This window comes from Propithecus coquereli, unplaced genomic scaffold (assembly GCF_000956105.1).
Source record: "Propithecus coquereli isolate 6110/MARCELLA unplaced genomic scaffold, Pcoq_1.0 Scaffold42, whole genome shotgun sequence".
NCBI lineage: Eukaryota > Metazoa > Chordata > Mammalia > Primates > Indriidae > Propithecus > Propithecus coquereli.
In genome coordinates this window covers 8,830,445-8,836,423 of record NW_012149952.1, presented here as the reverse complement: position 1 = coordinate 8,836,423, position 5,979 = coordinate 8,830,445, and the positions used below count along the sequence as shown (strand labels likewise).

At 42.1% G+C, this 5,979-nt stretch overlaps 1 protein-coding gene across 2 annotated transcripts in view; it reads left to right on the top strand.

The window, feature by feature from the left end:
- Positions 1-5,979, top strand: part of HS6ST2 (heparan sulfate 6-O-sulfotransferase 2) — a 282,979-nt gene that overhangs the window by 3,026 nt on the left and 273,974 nt on the right. The window lies entirely within an intron of this gene.

Sequence of the window (5,979 nt, the reverse complement as noted above, 5' to 3'; positions counted from 1 at the left end):
GGCTATGAAGAGCTTTCCCTGATATACAAAAAGAACCTGAGCCCCAGCGTGGGATACTGCCAGCCCAGTTTCTGGGAGCCTGGGGCTGATGCAGAAAAAGCTGATTTATGAATAGTCTGTAGCCAGAAGCCGGAGCATTTTCCTCCCTCCAGCCGCAATGTCCCCTTACTGGAGGTCGTGGAGTACTTTAAGGGGGTGGTGGGGGTGCATTGGGGTACAGTTGCCCCAGCCAGGGCTACTGTTTCACCGGTTTCCCCAAAACAAATCTGGACTTGGACAGGGAGTCCAGGGAGTAGACAAGGTGAGGTGAGTTGCCAGGGGACCTCTGGACTGGTGTCTTTGGGTAGGCAAGGACATGGCCATGCTCTCTGCCCCCCCATTTGGGTGACTACAGGGCCACTCTAGGCTGCTGCTGCTGCAGCGGCTGGCTGCCTCCCTGGACCCCCCATGGGTGGGGGCACTCAGTGTCCTGGACCAGGGATCCTTTAACCAAATGGAACTCTATGGCCCTCTGACTTTCTGGTCGCCAGTGAGATTTGGAGGAAACATCACCCCCGCCTCCCCTCCTCACCTTCGGTTCCCTTGGTTTACAGTGTCCCCTTTCAAATGCTGGAATTCTAGATGAATCTGTTGAACTTTCATTTCCTTTCCAGCACTAACAGATGTTTTTTCATCCCAAGAAAGCCTTAGTTAGCCCCGGGAAGGTGGCTGCCTCAATCTGTTACAAGAATTGTGTAAGTCATTGTCACAACAAGATTGCGGTGTTTAAGAAGTTCCCAAACAATTTGGCAATATTGAAAATAATTTCTCATGCTGACAGAGCTTGTAAGTGTAGGGACGGTGGAAATATTAAAAAACATCTTTAGGGCAAAAGTAGAATTCCACAGCCACAGCTGTGGCAAAGAAATGAAAACAAGGTCTTGGTCACCATGGAAGTCATAGCCTTGCCTGGATTTCCACAGGGCATGAATGTCTACACCAATTCTTTTGAACATGTCAGAGTGTGACATCTATAAGCACATTACTAATGTGGTCTAGATTATCTATTTGGTGGCCTCTCGCAGATTCCTTCAGACATTCTCCAAAAGATAACCAGGACCCCCTCAAAGCCTCTTGGATTATCCTCAATTGAAGCAATATTATTTGAAATGAAATGGAATTTTCTTTTCTTGGGTCTTAAAAGGGTGATACCACAGTGCCATCTAGTCTAATCGACCACGTTTTAAAAACTCAGAGTTATTGGATTTTACAATATTTGCACAAATGAAATAAAATTAGCTAAGAAACACATTGTCACCTCAAGGGCACCTTTTTATTTCATTCATTCCTGCCCACCTGCCGAAATATTCGTCTTGAAGAATAGTGATAGCCTGAGGGTTCCAGAATTTCCCTGAATGTTGACAGATCTCTGCTTGCAGGATGAGTTCTGTGAGTTCTGATGATCTGTAAGAGCTAAGGTGTGGTGGATGTGTGTGTGAGAGAGTGAGACAGTGTGCATATGTGAGTGTGTATGTGAGTGTGGGAGGTGAAAATTTAGAGGCGAAGGGAGCTGCACTGGCCGTGATTTGTGAGGGTAAGGAGCTGTTGTCTGGAGATGAAAGTATCTGCTTTCAGGAGTCCCTTTGTTAGAGTAGCCTCTCTATGCTAGCTGGTCAGTCTCCGTGCTCTGCTGAACTGAGCGGAACAGCAGCCCCATCTGTCTAGCCTGGGAGTTCAGACGCCTGGGCCTTAGTTCTAGGCCAACCACGAACCAGCTGTGTGACCTTGGATCAGAGCCTGTGTGGAGAGTGTGTTCAGTTTATGATGATCTTTCATTCCCTTATCTCTGGTATTTCTCTGTAAACTTGCACTGCCTTTGGCAGGAGGGCAGAGTGGACGAAAGTATCCCCATTTATCAGATGAGCATGAAGAGCAAAGAGGCTGAAGGACTTCCCCAAGGTCATTGTGCTCTTTAGTGGCAGAGCAGGAATCTGACTCCAATTCTGTCTGGCTCTACAACCTTTACTCTATTGACTGCACCTTGATGAACAAGGGTTTTTACAAAAACACAATGAGGTATTTCACGTTAGTAATTACCACAGAGTGAACACTGAATAAATGTTAGCTGATGTCGTTATCACCCACATCATCACCATCATCAGCAATTTTACACATGTGAGTTTGGATGAGTGTGTGGGCCAGGGTTACCACACCCATTGGGAGAAGAACAGATTTCTACATCTCTGGAGGTTTACGCTCACCAGGAGCAGATCTTGTGGCTAGATTGCAGAGGGTTCTGTCATTGCCATATTGGGGATCCCTGCAAAGGTTGGATAAGCATCAGTAGGCACCCTCAGCTGGGACAGGAACCACCTCCTGACTCACAGCCATTCATCTACATTAGAAGGGGCATAAGAGGCTGTCGTGGCTGCAAGCCAAGACCCTGAATCCTGCTCCTAGTGCTACATTTAAGATGCTTCCCTGCCTCTGCCGATGGTAAAGTGCTTGGGTGATATATAGCTGGTGAATAGAAACCACTGCGATCATGCTGCCTGGAGAGGACAAAGAGAGAGAGAGAGAGCGAGCGAGAGAGCGCTCTTGGCTGGCAAAAGGCTCAAGTTGTTTATTAAAAATAATATTTCTTTAAAAATATTAGGAATTGCATTTCATCCATCTGTCTGCCAATATGTTGTTTGGGGTCAGAGCAGGGTCCTGCTCATTTTAGAATTTCTGAGACCATTTTTGAAAATGTATCAAAACATTGTTGTTCACCAGCTGTTTAAAGTCCCAAATTCTGCAGGCTTTTCTCAGGACAAATTCCCTCTGTTTGTAGCCAACTCTATTGTGCCATTTGTTCTGTGGGAGGAATTCAGAATTGGGCCCAAAGAAACTGCGCTAGCCCCCGTTCTTCTCTAGGTACTGTGCTGCCTGGCACACATGGAATCAGGGGGAGGTCAGGGTCTACAGCTATACAAGTCAAAGAATCGGATCATCTTCATGTTGCATTCTAGACTTTTAGCATCTCTAAATTTTTCAGCAGTCATCTGGCAGAGTAATTAATTGTCATATAAAATCCAGTAGGATATCACTGACAGGAAAGGACTAAAAGGTATTTGTTTAGATGGAGAAAAGCTTTTCTTTTTTTTTTGGTCATTCTTGTTGTTGTTGTTTTTTAATGTGGTAAAAGCTTTCTTTTCTTTCAATTTCTTTTTAAAAGGTGGCTCTATTTTCAAAGAACTAGAACTATAGAGTGCATGTGCCTGATCATGCCTCACATGCCCACGCTTCCACTCCTTTTCTTTCTTGATTTTGCAGTGAGGCAAGATGACACAACAGGCTCGTGGTATGGGATGAGGCAGCAAATAAACCAGCGCTGGCCGTGTGGTTCATCAGGCTGTAGGCTGTCAGGCTTTCAGCTCTCAGGATGCATTTCTTCAGCCATCTTTGATGGGAGCTGTTGTACCATCCCGCCTATTTCATAGAAGGGGGGGAGAAATCTACCATGATAACATCTGTAGAACAGCAGCAGTATTAGTTAGCATCTTTGCATGGATGGCAAACCTATTGTCAGAGTCCTGACAAAGCTCTTAAGTTCTCAGAAGCTTCTCTCAATAATAATTTTAGATTAGTGCTGTTATGTGGCAATTAAAATGCTAGAGTCTCTCTTTTATGAGTATCAGTCATCAACTGAGGTAGTATGAATGACATTAAAAGAATAGTCATCCCTTTTTTTTCTGTCATTGATTAAACAAAATTTTGTGAAACTGCCCATTATATTCCAGGAAAGGCACATCATCCTTGCTCTCACAGAGCTTTCAGTAGAACAGGATAATTTGGTACTTCAGATATTTAATTAAAAGGATGGATTTTGTTTGAAAACAATTTGAAAATTAATAATGTCTTTTAAATGTCGTACATTTACCAGAATATATTTAAAAATAGAGAAAAGTCTATCTATTATATTGTAGTTTAGGTCTAATCAGCAAACCCGGTGGAGTAACTATTATGTCCCCGGCACGATGCTAGCAGTTGGGGAGATTAGAACCAAGACGAAGCCAAAAAAGCCAAGCACACCATCTTCAGCCTCAAGTCCATAAAGATTAGCATGTGAAGTACAGAAATGTGTAGTGTAGACAGGTGGTGGTAGGGCAACTCTGGATTTGGGGCAAGTTGTTTCCCCTCCCTTGGCCTCAGCGTTTCCTCTATAAAATGGGAGATTTAAGTGAGATGTTTTCTAAGGTCCTTTCCTTTCTACAGTGTGAGGAATGGGCCAGAAAAAGGAGAGACCCTTTGAAAAGGCCTCTGTGAATAATAGGTGGGTTGTATTTAGAAGAAAGGGGGCATTGTGGATGGGCGTGGCATCCTCATGGCATTGTGAGGTCCAGCAGCCTTACCTAGCCAGGTCTGGCCAGAAATGAGAAGGTTCATGTTTGAGAAAGTAATGGTTAGGCAGGTGGGTGGGGTGAGGCCCCAGAATGGCAATGAGGAGCTTGAACCCCAGTGAGTATAAGAAGCACCTGGATGGAAAGAATATAAAAAAATCACAGAAGTAAATGAAGGCTGGAATATAGTTAAAGCTACCTCCCTGATTTCTAGTCTGGAGTGGAGGTGGTACCATTGACCAAAATGTAGATGTTGAGCAGGGGTCTAGTTTGATCTGGGAGGCTACTAAAGAGTCATGACTGATCCCTGTTGCCTAGACTTCTAGTGTACAGGGCTTATAATGAGGTGAGAACTGGGGCTCTGGGGGAGGTTAGGGCTTAATTGTACAGTATATATGGGAATCTGTGAATTCAGTTAATCTAAATTCATAATTGGCATTATTATTTAAATGATAGCTGTAATTCACCTATGAGAAGGAAAAAGATGTTTGAATAAAGAAAAGATTGACAGTTATGACTACATAAAAATGAGAAATGGTCATCTGTCAAAAAAAAAAGCCAAAATGATAAGGCATGTGCCAAACTGGTGAAAATATGCACAACAATTACAACAAACAAAAAGCTGAAATCTTTGCTCTACAAAGAACTCCTATGAATTGATTAGAGAAACAACACACATGACCAATTTACAACATGGAACCCACAACTAGTTTGCAGACATAGAAAAACTGTTTAGTCTCACTGGTACTAAAAAAATACAAATTCAAACATTTACACAGAGGATACCTTCTTTCCCTCTCTAGTTAATCCTGATTAAAAAAAAAAAAAAAAACAAGACAAAAATTAACATACATCACCACCAAACAAAAAATGTTAGTAGCCAGTGCTGACAAGGGTAAAGTCTCATACATTGTTGGTGGGAATGTAAATTTGAATGATCCTTTTAGAAATAAATTAGATAACATAAACACAAAACATTAAAAATATTTATTTCTTTGAGTCATAATTTCTTTTGTGGAATTTTGCTGACAAACATAATCTTATACATGCTTTACATTCATTCACTCATTCATTCATTTATTCATTTATTTATTCAACAAATACTTATTGAGTATCTGTTGTCATGTGCCACGTGTTGGGGGCACCATGAAGAACCAGGCAGATGTGGCCCTTGTCTTTGTGGAGTGGGAAACATAGACGTGAAACAAGTTATTAGTTACTTAAAATTGTGAAAAGTGCCATGGGGGAAAAGTAAAGGATGCTATGAGAACGTATGCTAGGAGGCTCACTGGTGTTATTATAGGTGCAACAAATTGGAACCAATCTGAACGTCCACGCAGGGGAGAATGGTTCGAGAAGTCTTGTACAACCACTTGAAGGATTATTACAAAACCATTTAAGTGTCCTTTTATAAAGCTTTGAAAATTGCTAGTGATTTAATGTTAAAAGAGATAGGAAATTATGGACCCAGTATTACTACAACTATGTTAAAGAACAAAGAAAGTGGGAGCGAGAAATCATCCCACCCCTCCCAAATGTAAGCATAAAAGACAGAGAGGAGAAGAAAAAAATACCAGGATATTAATATATTTATTAGTGATTTATTTTCTTATTCTGC